Source organism: Dermacentor albipictus, chromosome 4 (assembly GCF_038994185.2).
Source record: "Dermacentor albipictus isolate Rhodes 1998 colony chromosome 4, USDA_Dalb.pri_finalv2, whole genome shotgun sequence".
Classification (NCBI taxonomy): domain Eukaryota; kingdom Metazoa; phylum Arthropoda; class Arachnida; order Ixodida; family Ixodidae; genus Dermacentor; species Dermacentor albipictus.
Genome location: NC_091824.1, coordinates 23,393,871 through 23,412,751, shown reverse-complemented (window position 1 = coordinate 23,412,751; position 18,881 = coordinate 23,393,871).

Genomic DNA, 18,881 nt, shown 5'->3' with positions numbered 1-18,881 from the left:
GTTTACCTATTGGTTTTGCCAGCGGGCCGATATTGAATGTCAGGAAAATTACGTCACTCATAGAATTTACTCTGCCTTCTCCGAAGTCCACTGCATCTTTCCTCCTCACACGTAGGATGACATTGGCGACCCTTTGTGAACGTTGTTGCTACTTATGCATGACGCCAACCAAGTGAGGCGACGAGGCACACAGTTGCAACATCACTTGAGTACCGCCAGCTGCATATTCATTTGATGCGTCAAATTGCATTGCCTTCCACAATTATCTGTTTAATGAGTGTCGTTGCACTATTCTTTGGATGCTGACCTCGATGATCATGATGATGATTTAGTGCCATCTTTTCAGAAGCGAGCCGGGGGCAAATAGTCATCTAGCCTGCTCCACTGAATCAAGTATACGCAAGAATATTATTAGTAGCATTTAGTCCATGCCTGATTACTGTTTTCTTTCTTTCGTAAGAACTTATATATCTACATCCGCTCCCCACGTGTAAGGTAGCAAACTGCACAAAGCCTGGTTAGCACCGCTGCCTTTCCTTCCTCCCTTCTCTCTATCTCTTCATACATAGGCCTCTAATGTAACCGGTCATAAGCATCTCTTCCCTGATTTTTCCGTCAACACTCTAAGCGTCTGTTGCTGATTTCTACTGCATATCGCCAAATGTTTGCATTCGCTTCAGGTCCCAGCGCTTCTGGAAGGTTCACAGTTCCTACCGCTATCGGTTATCAAATCCCATCGCATCCCCCTAAGATGTGGAGAGTTGTCTCCGCGTTTTTGCTGCAACACACATTTCTCCTCCATTTGCGAACATTTGCTGCGCTATGTGTTTGTCCATAGGCAACCCACTCGCTTTCTGCTGTAACGTAGATTTCCCTTTTTAATTGAAAATTGACCAGACTTCTAAATCTCGATGGTCTTTACTGTTTCCCCTTATTACGTGCAATTTGCTGTGTCCCTTTGTTTTACCTTCATTCTATTACTCGCAGTTATCTATTTACACTTTCAATCATTCTGTACATATGCGCTATCTTTGCAATGTTTGTCCTTCTTTCACTAAGCCTTCTTTATTTTTCTATTCCTTCCGTACTTCAGTGCTTCGCGCTGCAAATATCGCGCCGTGAACATAGACCAACGCAGCCAAATCGCTATTCCAGTCACCCTTGGCAGTCACCCTTAGACAATAGACTAAGCTGAACTTGATGCCAGTGTGTGTCAGAGAATTATGAATTAGTGTCACGGCGTCACCAATTCAATTCACTTCACTTCACTTTATTTCCTCAAAGACCCTACAACGGAGTGTTACATAGGGGAGGGGTGTTGTTGAGAGATGTTACATATGCCACAGGTTGTTAAGACAGGTACATGGATACACTTTGAATAAAACGTGATGGACAGGTGATTGAAACAATGTCATGGGGAAGGCCATTCCATTCTGAAGCTGAGCGGCAAAAAAATGATACACAGAAAGTTGTGGTGCCAGAACGGGGTCAGGTGACTTGAAGTGGATGGCCCATGCGGGCGGAAGTGCGGGCGGCCGGTGCGATGTAATCTGGATTGCTGAAATATCTGTGATAAAACTTGTAGTAAACTGATTGTGCGGCGATCCTGCGGCGAGACGGAATGATGGGTAGACCAGATTCATTTTTAAGGGATAACACGCTGATATCGTATGAATAAGAAGAATGAATGAAGCGAGCAGAATGATTTTGCACTGCTTCGATAGCGTTGATCAAATAAACTTGGTGAGGGCTCCAGATGGGTGATGCGTACTCAAGTTTGGGCCGAATTAGCGATTGGTAAGCTAAAAGTTTTACTTGGTAGGGTGAGTGATGCAGATGATGTTTTAGAAATCCTAATGATCGGTTAGGCGAGGAAATAATATTCGTGACATGTGTGCACCAGGAGAGATCCGGGGTGAGTGTTACACCAAGGTATCTATAGGAATTACTTGTTTCAACTGCGTTGTTAGCGATATTATGGGGAAATTGGAGCGGATTTTTGCGCCGATGGAAGGAAATTAAGTTACATTTCTTAAGATGAAGGGTCATTAGCTAGCGGTTACACCAGTCGAACACTTTCTTAAGGTCATTCTGCAGGGCTACTTGGTCAGATGTGTTTGTTATATTGCGGTAGATAACACAGTCGTCAGCGAACATGCGGATGTTACATAATAAATTGTTGGGCAAGTCGTTGATATATAACAGATATAAAAGCGGGCCGAGGCCAGATCTTTCCGGCATGCCGGACGTTACAGGGAGCGAGTTAGACTTGACATTGTTAAGGGAAACAAACTGAGAGTGGTTAGCTAGAAATTAGGCGATCCACTTTAGAACGTCGGGCGACAGGTTTAGTTGAGAGAGCTTCATTAGTAGAGGCCTGTGTGGTACTTTATCAAAAGCCTTGGTGAAGTCAAGTAAAATAGCATCTGTTTGTAGGTTAGTGTCGAGGTTAGCATGCAGGTCGTGAAGAAGAAAGAGCTAGTTGCGATTCGCATGAGAGGCTTTTTCGAAATCCATGCTGAGAAGTATTAAAAAAGCTATTGGAATCAAGGAACTGCATGATTTGAGAGTACATGATATGGTCCTTCAGTTTGCAAGAGACACTGGTTAGTGATATGGGGCAGTAATTTAGCGGACAGTCTCTGTGGTCTGCTTTGTGAACTGGAATGACCTTCCCACACTTCCAGTCATAAGGGAGAATTCCTGATGAGAGTGACTGGGAAAACAGCAATAGTAAAAATTCGTCAGATATGTCTTTATTGTTTTTTAAGAGCTTGGAATTTATTTCGTCCGAACCTGTAGAAGATGACAACTTCATTTTTTTCAATTAAGGACAGGATAGAAGGGAAACTTAGGCTTATGGGTGGCATTTTAGGTAAACTAATAGAAAACAGTTCTGTTTCAGTAGGGTTACGCTCATTCGTAAAGACACACGAATAGGATACATTAAATATATATGGACTTTCTGAACTACTTCCTTCTTGACAAGATTGATTAGTAAGGATAACAGGAGGGGTGTCATGTGGGTTTAGAATTTGCCAAAAACGTTTGGGTGAATGAACAAGGATTTCTGGTAGCTGAGTGAGAAAAAATGAGTACTTGTCGTTTCCCACTTCTCTTAAATATTCTTTTTCTGCAATGTTGTATTTGTCCCACGCGCAAATACCGTTTCTAGTCTTCGCGACATGAGAAAGGCGTTTCTTGTTTTATTGTTTTCAAGTGATTTTAATGACCTAGTAAACCAAGGTTTTTGGCGGGCAAGACGAAAAGTTACCTTAGGAATGAATTCATCAGCTAGCCAGATCATTTTGTTTTTGAAGAGTAACCAGTTTTCTTTAATAGATCGCTCCCCAAAACCGTGTTGAAACGACGGAAGACAGGCATCAAGTTCGCGAATAATTGCCTTATAGTTCTCCTTGTCATATAGTGTTATTGTTCTGCTGCAAGCTTGACGTATTTCGGGAATTTTTGTTTTCATATTGATCTTTCAAACGATCTTTGATGGAAAGGGAAAGGAAATTTCGTTTTATTCTACAATGCCTTACTTTACAAGTTCTTCCTTGAAGTAATCACGTGATAAAGTTATCACCATATTTACCAGAAATGCAAACAAATGAGCCACACAAACGAGAAGAAAACACACACACATGCTCCGTGTTAGCTCCGTCTTGTTACACTGGCCTAATTTTTTTTTTCGCACAAATGCCCATTTACAGAATAGTTATTATTTTGTGGTGTTTCTGTAACACGATAGAAAATTCAAGCAGGGAGTTCAGAGAAATCAGAGCATCAGTCAGTAACCTCCTCAAGAAAAGCGGTTTACCCTCTATTCCTAAAAGAAATCGCATATGTCGCTTAAAGTTTTTCTATCAATTAATTAATAATTATCTCAAAGTTGACACCTCCAATATCCTTACCTATTCCTCGGGGTAGCAAACTAGAAATCGCCATTCTCTTTCTATAACACCATTTAATCCGCGAGTTAATTGTTTTAAATATTCCTTTTTTCCTAGGACCATCACTGATTGGTATAACCTCACGAATGATGTTGTCAGACAGACATCATTACATTCATTTCAAGAGCATTTGAATTGATTGCTGTTAACTGACCTTGTCGCTGTATTCTCTTGTTGAATCTCTATGTTCAATTTTGTTTTCTTTGCGTCTGTAATTCTGTATCTCACACAATGTTTCCCACCTGCTATGATCTTGTGTACAAGATCGCAATATTCATAAATAAATACAAATAAAATAAATAAAAAAAGCGAAAACTCGAAGGCATGAACACTAGACGAACAAGGAATGTCCGCTGAAGCCAGCGTTCCGACAAGCCGACCTCTATTCCTCAGGACAGTTGCCGCCCTCACGATCGGAAGTCCGCTTGTCGGAACGTTGGCGTCAGCTGACATTGATCCGTGTTCGGCTACTGTTCAGTAGGACAGGAAATTGTCCTTACGCGTAAAATTTCTGCAAAGTGAAACAGAAAGAAACACTGAAAGAACAGAGAAATGCGAAACTATACCAGAGCTTCTTGTATTGCTCGAAAGGCAAAACTCGTTCTCATACTTAAATTTCGAGGTAAACAGACAATAACTTAACAGAAAAACTAGTAAAACAGAAAAGACAACGTTCCAAATGTTCCATTGGTCACTAAAAGACAAAGAGAAAAATGTTTGTTAAATAGCAAAGAGAAAAATAGAAAATAGAGCTTTATTGAATTTTTCTTCGGGAACAGCACTCAGAGTTTTTTTTTTCTTTTCTCAGCGAAGCGTGCAGATTATCTTCTTAGCTTAACTTCGTCCTTGAGTAATACAGATCTTTTTTAGTAACCAGTTCCTCAACGAGTTGATATCGCAACTTTCAGGTACGGTGGAGCCGCCACGCGGCAACCGCCGAAAGCAGTCATCTGGTGATAGAAAGTATACACAGGCCCCGCACACTCTCAAGTTCAACAAATGGCCACAGAGGGCGAAAAATCAATCGAGGCACGTTTCAGCGTAAGCGCGCCAGTGGAGCTACTGTAATTTGGTCGAATCATTTAATTTATGCTTTTTCTGCTAGGGGCGCTGAACATGCTAAATTTTTTACTTTACACAAACCATTGAAATAAACACTCGAGGCGTCTAAGGATGTTTTGTTACCTCAGGCAAATAGGCAGTCGATTTTTTTTAAATTTGATTGTTGAAGCTGCTTTTTAGTCATAGCGTCAAGGTTTTTGTACTTGATTAACCACCGACAGCCGACAGCCTATTGGTATCGATGTGTTTCCTGGCCGTTGGCGTTCGAATACTACGGCGGCAAAACCGGTAAAACATTTTCGAAAGCATGCTGGTTTCGCCTGCGAGTCATTACATAGACTTGCTGTAAAGAGGTCTACTCTTGGCAAAAAATAGTGCCTCATTTTGTTTAGGCGTTGATTATCATAATGAATGCGGCGGAGGTTGAGCGAGTACTCTTGAAGGTACGTTTTTATGCCGTTGATCTCCATAACACCGTAAGTACGCAAACCGATGTCACAGAACACCTGATGCATCATTGTGTGTTCTCCGTCATCGCTTGTTTGCCGTACGCCTACTAATTCTTCATTTCTTCAAGTGTTGTACCCTCCTTTTGTCCGTGTTCTCTTGTGCTTCACTTACAGTATGCCGTTCCGTCAGCTGTAATGCGCATTTGCAAAACCAATACGTTTGATAAGACGCAGTGGTTATCATAATTTCACTACACATGTATTAAGCTTGCACATATGGTTCAGATACAGATGCCTGTATGCGGACTTGCACGACGTTGATGCGGAGAATAGGATAATTATGACACCCGTAAGGAAGAGGCAGCTGACGGCCGTAAGCTGTTGCGTTCTTTCGGCCAAGCTACCCGGCCTGGTAGTGCTGTAAAGACGCTGTATAAAAGTGACACGCGGTGACAGGGAAATTATTATACTTAGCAGCCGACCGTACGTTTTGTAGCTTAGGTCTTCCTTCTTGTGCGCTTGTGCTACCCTTATTAATGAGCCATTTCTTGACTATGTTTTTGACTATGTAACTGCGTTTGTGTGGATGCGTAGACGTGTGCTTCTTGTTGTACTTGTAAAATGCAAATAAAATATTTTCAGGCTTACTCAATATTTGGTGTCGTGTGCGTTTATTTCAGTCGAGGCCATCGTGCCACCTGGAAACCGCACTCTGCCAGTAGCCCTACACGAAATGCAACAACTGGAGCGCGGCGGCACAACTCGGGGTAACGGCGGCGTAATAAACGAAAAACCGCTCGGGATGCCCTTAAAAGTCAGTTCAGAGTGTGCCTTAACTCGATATGACTCAGCGCTACATGTATTCTGCTGCGCCTCGATCGTGCTCCCGCCAGTTTGGTTGCTGTGTGGCAAACGTAGCGTCTACATATATATGTAGGCGCTACGTTTGCCACACAGCAACCAAACTGGCGGGAGCACGATCGAGGCGCAGCAGCCAGAAACCCAGTAAAGCCACAGAACACCTGGTAAAGCGTGTGCAAAACCCCGTTTCCGTTTCCTGTTGTACAGCGCCACCTGTTGTCACATACTTTAGTTCACGACGCCACCGCTACGCTTATTTCCGTAGCACTGTGGAAGGTATAGTTTCCCTTCTCTAAGTTTGTATAGGTGTTCTGTGGTATACATGGCTGGAGAAAACGCGTGAGCTGCGCGTCGTTGTCAAATTCCGAATGATTTTTTTGAAACATCGCCGTGGCACTTTGGCGTTTCAAAAATTGGAACCAAGTACAAAAGCAATCGCATGTGCTCTGTGCTGCAACGCTCAAGCAGCACCGGAAAAGACGTCGTAAGCCGTCATGGTTTTCCTTCGGACAATCGACGAAAGAAAGCCATGGGCGGTGAAACAGCGCATCGGAAACCCTATTTTGGGACGTAAAACCCCCGACTTAACCTCACTAGGCACCCGTTAGACAGTGCCACATTCACATACGTGTAACCAGGATATCTGGGAAAGAGGAATGCTCGTACCCTTCGTTTGTTATTTCAGGCTCTTTACGGTCGCTCCTGAGGAGAACAGCTCACGATCGAGGAATTCTATACCGGTGTCGGTATAGAATTCGGTCGGTGTCGTACCGGCACTTAATATCGCGATCAAGCCTGATTGAGATGAAATTCGTCGATCGCGACTGGCTCGTTTGGGAAAGCTGCAGATAGGAGCCTTTTGGGATATAATTTAGATCCCAGTCGGGCTCGATGGCGATCGAAAGTTAACAAGTTCGTGGCTCAATGTGTCACTGATGTTTACTGACTTATTGACTGTGAGGCAGCGCATTCGTCACCCTTTCGCGGCTTATAAGTGCGAGATTATGCACTCAAGCGTGAGTTGCTTCCTGAACGTGAAGTACATTGCCATGCAAAAAGATTCTATAGTCGGCAAGCAGCGGCAACAAGCGACCGAAACTACACAGGCGGCGATGTCTCCGTGCAGGGGATCATCGGATCGACAGCAACTTGGGATACTCCGGATAGGTTGTGGCGCCCGCTATAGCCAGTGAAAGTTGCGATAACATAATCGGAACACGCACTAAAAGCAACGCAGGCGTGCCGAAAAGTAGGCTATTTGGCTGAATGCCAGTCAACAGCTCCATAGCGACTTTCGCTTCCTCATGCGACGAGGAACGTTATACGTTTTTGGCGCATAAATACGGAATTGAAGGACTACACACTATCAATTTGGTACAGTCATGGCTTTTTTCACTAGCGGCCAATCGCGTCAACGCACTCGCAGCGAAGCGCAGCCGTCGTGACCGCCGTGTACGCATATGGTGTACGTTTTAATGCGTGCCGCCGACTGTTTATCCGCGCTAACAGTGAGTAGGCAGAGCCATCTATGTCCGAGATCGCGAACGAAAGCGCCTTTTCGTCTCTGAATTCGTGCCCGATTACCAGATGTCACTAGCTATTTGTTGCCTCAAGACACCACGGCGTTGAGACGGTTTAGATGTGCACCCGCGGCGGCCGCGTTCTAGATGGGTGGAATGAAAATCCGCTCATGGCATACATAGATATGGGTGCGCTTTGTGTAAGTGACATTGCATTGGGATTAAACACAATAAATAAAAAAAACTAATCACCTAATGACCACAATTCTGGTTTATTACAGCGGCTGAATTTACTTATTGCCGTTTCATGGAAAACCAATTATAGCCCTGCCATCGAATCCGCGCACCACATACACGGTTGGGCTTGCTCCTTTTCGACAAAGCGCAATGGGCTCTCAGTTATGTATATACCGCGTTTACAGCTCTCCTGAAGCTTCGCAAAAGTTTCGTGCCATTCACGCTGTAACTGTTGGCGACAAATGCCATAATTGCGGCTTGCTGCGACACATCGGCGTTATGCGCTGCTGTTGTGAACAGAAGCAGTGGAGGCCGGCTGAGGCAAGCATTGCACGCGTTACCACGTGATCAAGCGCGGCAGTGCCTACAGGCAAAGCGTTGTGAAAGGCGTTGTATGCGCGTTTTGTGGCGTATACCCACCACTCCGCCGTTGCTCGTAAGCGTAGGTTCACCAACTAATGAGCCGGCTCACTCAGTCTGACCCGTAAATCTGAGTATGAGTGAGTGCGGTTTAGCCAAAATTTTGCTGAGTTTGAGTCTCAGCGAGGCCCGGCTGAGTAACATTTGGCGGCGGTTTGATTCGAGCGAGCGAGAAGTGTCTTTTTCAAGGGCGGAATGCCGAGGCGCTGCTGCAACACATATTTACGGTAGTTGCACTGTATACACCAGCGGGCTGAGGCTTTTATTCTTATTTATTTACATGCCTCAAGATAAATAAAGATGCATGCACCAGACCACGTAGGCATTAAACGGGAGTGGCGTAAAACGCAGGCCTGTATGCCTTCCACCGTCTCTTTTGTCTTCCCAACAGCTGGCAGCGGTCAACATTCTGCCCTCTAGCGATCGAGCAATAGGTCTCATATTCAATCGAGGACCTGATACTGGGGGCATGAGCATTTTTGCCTCGTTGGGTACTGACGCGAGAAGCTCGCTTTGAGTCAATGGCGCAGGTTGGATCGAGTCAGTGCATAGCGATTCAGAATAACTTCTGTCATGCATGCTGATGGAAAAGCGCAAAGTGCAACTTCTTTTCGTCAACTGAGAGTGCCTATGAACAGACTTCAGCTCTCGTAAAGATATATTTCTTCCTCCATCGCGGCCACAGGTGACTTAAGAACTACTTACGGTACACGTGCTTCTGATAATAGGCCCGCGGTCATCTGGCCAGCATGTTTGCTGTAATGGGCATTTGAGTAACCTCCGCCGGGCAAGTGCGAGGCCTTCTGGCGATTGCATTAATTTTGACTTTCGGTGCGTCACGCAGATTTGACCCTAAGATACGTTGAAGTGCAAGAATACGGTGTGCTTTTCCTAGCAAGTAACGCTCATTTTCTTAAAGAAAGACTTCCAGAAAGAAGTTGTTTCTGTACGTACAAGAATCTGTGAAGGCCTCGCAAAAGACACTTTGAGGTGAGAGAATTTTCTACGACGATGGGTACGGTAGGCATGTTTGAGTTACGACTAGTCCTTTTTATATAAGCTTGATACCGGTGGTGTGAGCCGTAACACGTCACTGAATCTCGCATCTGTGTTTTCATATTGATCTTGTGCCTTTAAGGGGATTATTCTCTTGTCTAGGCACCAAATCTTTCTCGTATTGCATTTTTTGTGAACCAGCAGAAACCTCCGGTCACGTTACGTCATGTTCAAGCAAACAGTCTTGGCCGTTTCACGTGCTGCGGCTCTCGCGCAAAGGCGTTGCAGGAAGCCCTCTAGACATCAGGTCAGCTGACTTCTGCTGCCCTTGATAGTAATGGGATCTGAGTAGTTTGCTAGTTCTTGCGCTTTTTTTCAGCCACAAGTATCGAGGAATATAGCGAACTTGTCGAAGTTACGACGAAGATCAACTGTCGACTCTTTCACTGCATTTGACGCGTAACACACTTTCTAAATGTAGTGTCACAGCTTAGAGCTGCTGTTTGATGCACGGATACTTGTAGCGTCCAATCGGACGTCTTGGCAGCGAATGACATCGCCGGGAAGGACTTCCCACAAACGATCGGAAACAATATGTAGGCCGGTTCCGGGTGATTAGTCAACTTTGAATGCCACCTAATGGTAGGCGATAACTGTTGGATGATGTCTTTGCCCAAGGATGACAAGGTGAGGTGACGGCAGATTACAGGTACTGTGACAGCTTCGATGCTGATGATATCGAAAATTTTACTCGGGCTAATACCTTACTGCATCATTGTTGAAGCGGACGTGCATGGTTTCTAATTCATATTTTCACATGTATTTCTAGAAATCCTCACAACAGGAGGACAAGAGCATTAGAAGTGGCAGCGGCGGCTGGCTGATGCATATTTACTCGCTTCAGTATTGTTTTAAATTTCCACAGTAAGCACCATGCACATACACAATATATTTAAATATATAAACAGGACAAAGTTTATTATATTGTTATAGCGATGTGGGGAGTATAGAGAGACTGTATTTACAATGTATATACAAGCAGAATAAATGTAGTTAAGATGGCTGACCAGCAGCAACACACAGCAGCCATCAACTCGCGATCTTCTTGCTTTCTATTGCATATCCTTCCGTAACAGGACCCCAGGTGCAGAAGCACTGTCTCGGCGCATGTTAGGCGAACTGCGAGCGAAGTATGGATTCAGCCGGGAAACGTGCACGATGTCAACAGGCGTAATTGACGTTGTTAACTTGACGTAGTACTTCACAAGGCCCTCTATGGGGAGAGAAAACCTTTTCGGAGAGGCCGGACCGAGGACATGGTGACCAAAAGAGCACCCATGCACATGGGGCGAACATCGCGATGGCACCGGTCGTAACGCTCTTTTTAAATGTGCTGCGAGGCTAATAAGCGAGATCGGGTGACTTAATTGACACGGCATGTGAAGGGCGATCGGTGATTTCACGAGCGTACTAAGTTGCAACGCGTGGCAGAGAAGCGAGGATGGTGTCAGACGGCAATGTTGGGTCGCGATCAAACAAAAGATAAAATGGTGGATATCCTGCAGGGTCATGTCGCGACGAGTTATTTGGAATGTCATGCAGGCCAGCGTGGCGTCCCAGTCGCGGTGATCGTTGGAGACGTACATCGAACGCATCTCTGGGAGTGTTCGGTTGAGGGTTCGGCGAGACCATTCGTTTGTGGGTGGTAGGTAGTGGACGGCTTGTGCTCAGTGTCACAAGAGCGGAGGAGGTCGTCGAGAACTCGAGACAAGATCAAGCTGCCGCGGTCTGTAAGTAACGGTCGAGGTGCGCCGTGGTGGAGAATGACGTCGTGAAGTAGAAAATTAACGACGTCAGTTCCGCAACTAGTCGGCAACGCCTTTGTTATCGAGTAGCGTGTCACGCTATCAGAATCGATGGCGATCCACTTAGTCCGTCTAGTCGTCGTTGGAAAAGGGCCAAGCAGTTCAAGGCCTACGCGAAAGAATGGTTCAGAAGGAACTTCAATTGGACGGAGTCGTCCGACAGGTGGGAGGGGAGGGTTCTTCTGCGCTGACACAATTCGCAAGTTGCGACATAATGACGCACAGAGCGGTAGAGACCCAGCCAGAAGAACCGGCGTCGTAAGCGGTCGTATGCAAGCAAAACTCCAAAGTGTCCCGCCGTTGGTGCATCGTGAGGTTGTTCGAGAACGACGGATCGCAGATGATGAGCAAGAACAAGAAGCAACTCAGAGCCGCCAGGGTTGATATTGCAGCGGCGCAGGATAGCGAGCGTCGTGCTGCACGAAAATGCTGCACGTGCAGTCGGTGCTGCCTGATTGCACTCCGGCGATGATCAACTGTAAGGATTCGTCGCGTTGTTGTTCAACGTGCATGTCGGTCACGTTAGTAAAAGCCATAGCACAGGTGAACGGATCACGGGCAACGGGATAAGGAGGAACCACGGGGTGACGACAGAGGCATTCAGCGTCCTTATGCAGACGTCCAGACTTGTTGTTAACATTAAGTTAAAATTCCTGGAGCCGCAAAGCCCATTGACCAAGCTGTCTTGTCGGGTTCCGGAGGGAAGATAGCCAGCAGAGGGCGTGGTGGTCTGTAACAACTGAAAACTTGCGGCCGTACAAATATGGGCCGGAACATGTTGACTGCCCAAACTAAAGCCAAGTACTCCGCTCGGTGATGGATCAATTTCTCTCGGCAGGTGCCATTCTCTCGGCAGGTACCACTCGGCGACAAGAGCGCCGATGCCATGGCCACTTGCGTCAGTGTGGACTTCGGTCGGCGCAGTTGGATCACAGTGGAAAGTATGGGAAGGGGTGGGGGGGGGATCCGAAACCCGATGAGAGCCGCAACCGCGGTAGCCTGCTCCGGGCCTCATGAGAATGGCGTGTTCTTCTTTAGAAGATCTGTCAAAGGACGATCAACGTCGCCGAGTTTTTGAGAAAACGGCGAAAGCGACAACACAGGTCGACGAAGCAGCGCACGGGAGAAGCAAAACTTGGCACAGGGAAACTCCGTGAGACGCTAGCTTTTCCTGGATCTGGTTGGACACCGGATGCGTGAACGAGGTGTCCCAGCATGCTAATCTGACGGCGCCCGAATTGAGATTTAGTGTAGTTCAGTTGGAGGCCGGTTTTTGGGAAGACCGCAAGAATTGCAGCGACACGGGTATGGTAGCTGTCGAACGTGCGGAAAAACAATAATGTCGTCAAGGGGAGAAAGACAGGTAGTCCATTTGTAGCCTTGCAGAAGAGAGTCAATCATACGTTCAAATGTCGCAGAAGCAATACATAGGCCAAAGGCCTTGGCTTTAAAAAGATATAAACACAGTAAAAGCCCGATATAAGCTCTTCGGCAACTTCCTGAAATATAAGGACACAGAAATATTTAAGCAATATAAGAAAGTCAGAAACAGGTTAAATGCCGACATAAAAAAGTCGCGTGTTGATTACTTCGCTAACAAATTTACGGACATTCTTTATGACTCTAAAAGAAACTTGGCGAACTCTAAAGCACCTATTGCGGTACACAAAAAACAGCATTCTCCATGATCTTATATATGGGGATAAAGTTCTAAGCGGTAAATCCCTCGCTGAAGTATTCAATCAGCAGTTCTTGTGCTTTGGCTCCTTTCACTCGGAAGTTGGCAAATAACTTTAAGGAATATATTAACACCAGTTCGCAGAATACTATATATCTTCGTCCTGTTACACCTACAGAAATAGCACACATTATTACCAATTTAAGGAACAGCTCCTCTTGTGGTTATGACAGCATTAAAGTAGCACCAATTAGAACAGTCGCGGATTTATTATGCAATGCACTTTGTGACATAACAAACATTGTGTTTTCTACAGGCACATTTCCAGATAACATGAAAATTGCTAGGATCGTCGTCTTGCATAAAGGTGGCGCAACTGGTTACATCACTGATTACCGTGCGATATCCATACTTCCACTTTTTTTCTGAAGTTATTGAAAAAGCCTTAAATGCTAGAATAATTAGACACATGCGAAAGCATAACCTTATATTTCCGAATCAGTATGGCTTTCAAAGGGGTAAATCCACTGAATCTGCTTTGCTTGAAATACGTGATAAAATTGTTGCCAATATGGAAAAACAACAACACAAAATAGGATAATTTTTATACTATAATAAACCAGGCGGTAGCGGTGGCGTAGAGGTAGAACACCCGCCTCGCGTGCAAGAGGTCCGTGGTTCGAATCCCGGTGCCGGCAATTTTCCACCGGATTTGAAAAAAAAAAACATCCGCGTGTTGAGAAAATTGCACAAACAGGCCTGGAGTGTGGCCTGATCCCGGTGACCAGAACCGGTAACGCACTCCCTCACCAGAGCAGGATTGGCCACCCTGGTGCAGTACTTGGCCACAACCTCCTATATGAACACAACAATCAAACCCCGGCCCTCAGTCCCCAGCAGCTGCGCAGCAACTGACCACGGCGGCGGTCAGACCTGCGACGCAGCAGAGGGTGCTAAGAATCACTGGCTCCGGACAGGCCGCCATTGGAATATGAACCTGGCAACGTTTAACACTAGAACGTTATCTAGTGAAGCGAGTCTAGCAGTGCTATTGGAGGAATTAGGGGGCAGTAAATGGGATATAATAAGGCTATAATAAGAATATAGCTGGTAACATACAGGAATTCTATATCATTACCGAGAGGGTGGGAGGTCTTGTTGTGAAACTTAATAAGATGTACAAAATGAAGATTGTACAGGTCTACGCCCCTACATCCAGTCATGATGACCAGGAAGTCGAAAGCTTCTATGAAGACGTGGAATCGGCGATGGGTAGAGTGAAAACCAAATACACTATACTAATGGGCGACTTTAATGCCAAGGTAGGCAAGAAGAAGGCTGGAGACAAAGCAGTGGGGGAATATGGCATAGGCACTAGGAATAGCAGGGGAGAGTTATTAGTAGAGTTTGCTGAACAGAATAATATGAGGATAATGAATACCTTCTTCCGCAAGCGGGATAGCCGAAAGTGGACGTGGAGGAGCCCGAACGGCGAGACTAGAAATGAAATAGACTTCATACTCTGCGCTAACCCTGGCATCATACAAGATGTGGACGTGCTCGGCAAGGTGCGCTGCAGTGACCACAGGATGGTAAGAACTCGAATTCGCCTACACTTGAGAAGGGAACGGAAGAAACTGGTACATAAGAAGCCGATCAATGAGTTAGCGGTAAGAGGGAAAATAGAGGAATTCCAGGTCAAGCTACAGAACAGGTACTCGGCTTTAACACAGGAAGAAGACCTTAGTGTTGAAGCAATGAACGACAATCTTGTGGGCATCATTAAGGAGTGTGCAATGGAAGTCGGTGGCAGCTCCGTTAGGCAGGATACCAGTAAACTATCACAGGAGACGAAAGATCTTATCAAGAAACGCCAATGTATGAAAGCCTCTAACCCTACAGCTAGAATAGAACTGGCGGAACTTTCGAAGTTAATCAACAAGCGTAAGACAGCTCACATAAGGAAGTATAATATCGATAGAATTGAATATGCTCTCAGGAACGGAGGAAGCCTAAAAGCAGTGAAGAAGAAACTAGGAATTGGCAAGAATCAGATTTATGCGGTAAGAGACAAAGCCGGCAATATCATAACTAATATGGATGAGATAGTTCAAGTGGCTGAGGAGTTCTATAGAGATTTATACAGTACCAGTAGCACCCACGACGATAATGAAAGAGAAAATAGTCTAGAGGAATTCGAAATCCCAAAGGTAACGCCGGAAGAAGTAAAGAAAGCCTTAGGAGATATGCAAAGGGGGAAGGCAGCTGGGGAGGATCAGGTAACAGCAGATTTGTTGAAGGATGGTGGGTAGATTGTTCTAGAGAAACTGGCCACCCTGTATTCGCAATGCCTCATGACCTCGAGCGTACCGGAATCTTGGAAGAACGCTAACATAATCCTAATCCATAAGAAAGGCGACGCCAAAGACATGAAAAATTATAGACCGATCAGCTTACTGTCCGTTGCCTACAAACTATTTACTAAGGTAATCGCAAATAGAATCAGCAACACCTTACACTTCCGTCAACCAAAGGACCAGGCAGGATTCCGTAAAGGCTACTCAACAATAGATCATATTTACACTATCAATCAGGTGATAGAGAAATGTGCAGAATATAACCAACCCTTATATATAGCTTTCATTGATTACGAGAAAGCGTTTGATTCTGTCGAAACCTCATCAGTCATGGAGGCATTACGGAATCAGGGTGTAGACGAGCCGTACGTAAAAATACTGAAAGATATCTATAGCGGCTCCACAGCCACCGTAGTCCTCCTTAAAGAAAGCAACAAAGTCTCAATAAAGAAAGGCGTTAGACAGGGAGATACGATCGCTCCAATGCTATTCACAGCGTGTTTACAGGAGGTATTCAGAGACCTGGATTGGGAAGAATTGGGGATAAAAGTTAATGGAGAATACTTTAGTAACTTGCGATTCGCTGATTATATTGCCTTGCTTAGTAACTCAGGGGACCAAATGCAATGCATGCTCACTGACCTGGAGAGGCAAAGCAGAAGAGTGGGTTTAAAAATTAATCTGCAGAAAACTAAAGTAATGTTTAACAGTCTCGGAAGAGAACAGCAATTTACAATAGGCAGCGAGACACTGGAAGTAGTAAGGGAATACATCTACTTAGGGCAGGTAGTGACGGCAGATCCGGATCATGAGACAGAAATAATCAGAAGAATAAGAATGGGCTGGGGTGCGTTTCGCAGTCATTCTCAGATCATTAACAGCAGGTTGCCATTATCCCTCAAGAGGAAAGTCTATAATAGCTGCGTCTTACCAGTACTCACCTACGGGGCAGAAACCTGGAGGCTTACGAAAAGGGTTCTACTCAAATTGAGGACGACGCAACGAGCTATGGAAAGAAGAATGATAGGTGTAACCTTAAGGGATAAGAAAAGAGCAGATTGGGTGAGGGAACAAACGCGAGTTAATGACATCTTAGTTGAAATCAAGAAAAAGAAATGGGCATCGGCAGGGCATGTAATGAGGAGGGAGGATAACCGATGGTCATTAAGGGTTACGGACTGGATCCCAAGGGAAGGGAAGCGTAGCAGGGGGCGGCAGAAAGTTAGGTGGGCGGATGAGATTAAGAAGTTTGCAGGGACGGCATGGCCACAATTAGTACATGACCGGGTTTGTTGGAGAAGTATGGGAGAGGCCTTTGCCCTGCAGTGGGCGTAACCAGGCTGATGATGATGATGATGATAATAATAAACCATTTGATTCCGTTAAACATGACATACTTTTTCTCTAAATTGCCATTTTATGGAATCAAATGCATTGTACTAGACATACTGCGCAGCTGTCTATCACACCGCTCCCAATATGTGGAAAGCAACAGCGTAAAATCAGATTGAGCAGACATTAGGTACGGCGTCCCGCAGGGTTGTGTTTTAGGTCCTATGATATTCCTGCTTGATATCAATGATGTCGTGGGGATACCATAAACACCCGATATTTTATTATATGCCGACGATACAAACGTCTTTTTTTCCTCTGATAACATCTCTATTCTAATTCCTCTTATTAACAACTGGTTAAATTCCCTTTCAGTGTAGTTATCGGCTAATCAGTTGAGCCTAAATGTAAAAAAAAAAACAAAGCATATTGTTTTACTCCTATTAACAAGCCAGTTAAGCTCACATGTCTTATAATATTTCAATAGCAACCACTTGAAAGGGCTTCCCAATACAAGTTCTTGGGTGTACTCTTCCATGAAAATCTACGGTAGAAGCATCACGGAAGTTATGTTAAACGTAGCATAACACAATGAATCGGTATGCTGAATAAGCATCGCGTGCTGTAACCTTTAAAGCTTAAACGTCAGTTATATTTTTCTACTATTCATTCTAGATTTCACTGTTGTCTACTTACCTGGGTGTCACTTCTAAAGCTAACTTGGAAACTCTATTCCGAATGCAGAAAAAGTGTGTTCGTATTATTCATAACCTATCGATGTGCGAACATACCTCTGAGTACTTTCACCAGGACAGTATTTTGAGTGTCACTAGCATATATAAACAAAAGTCATCCGAAAAAGCATTTTTAGAATTCAGAAGTAATCGTGAGAACTTTTTTCTGTATACACTAATACCACAACTAATTACACCTTAAGAGCTGGGAACGTTATTAAGGTAAAAACCAGAACAAACTACGCTTTTACAGTGGCAGATTCTTAATTTACTTAATGATGAGTATGCTTTATTTGATATCATGCAAGATTCCTCAACTATTTTAATATTCAGAAAAAAATCAAAACTGTATTTTCTCGACAATTGACACCTGTTTTTTCGAATTGACTCTCCCGTTTTTCGATTGAAAATTGTAATAAACTTCAAACAATCAGGCGTAATGAAGGCCGTCTTATCACGGTGCATTTTATCAACTGAAATCTGCCAGTAGCCTGATCGAGGGTTAATGAAAGAGAAGTATTTAGCTCCGTGAAGCAGCCCAAGGAGTGATCGAAGCATGGTAGTGGGTAGACGTCTTTTCGTGTGATCTTGTTTAAGCGGCGATAATCGACGCAAAAATGCAAGGTACCATATTTTTTTAAAACAAGGACGACAGGTGGAAGCCCAAGGGCTGATTGATTTTTCGATGACCCCTTTGAGGAGCATTTTGTCCACTTCCGATTGGATGACTATATGTTCAGTATGCGATACACGATAGGGATGCCGACGAATATGATTCGTGTCTCCAGTTTTTATACGGTGGTGAACGACAGATGTTGGCCCGAAAGGCCTGGCGTAAAAATCAAAGATGTCACTGTACAATTCCACCAGGAGACGTATGTCCGTGGCCTGTGCAGAGGTGAGGTCAGGTGCAATCATCTTCGCGAAATCATCCGTTTAGGAACCAGAGCTGTGAGCTGCATTCGGCGCTAATAAACCGCTCTCGGCATTCAGACTCTTAATGTCAAATTCGGAAGTACTAGAAACGCTGGCCACGAATATGCCTGCCGGAAGCACTTGAGTGCACAGGCTGAAATTCAGAAGCGGTAGAACGATGTCGTTATTAGTAACCGTGACTAGCGTATGCGGAACAGCAACGTTCCGGTTCAAAAGCAGGTCGACGATGGGGCGAAGCACATATTTACCCTCAGGAACCTGTGGCTGGACGGTCAAATTGACGTAAGTAACTGCCTCGGGTGACAGACGCACATCTTGAAACGACCACAAGTGCAGTGGGGCGGTGCTTGGAGTAACAGCGAATTCAGGCAATTACAAGTGAAGAACGCCGGTTGCGCAGTCGATGAGAGCAGAATGATTGAATAAAACGTCCAGTGCATGCATAACGTTCGGAGGGCACTTGTCGATCAAAGCAAAG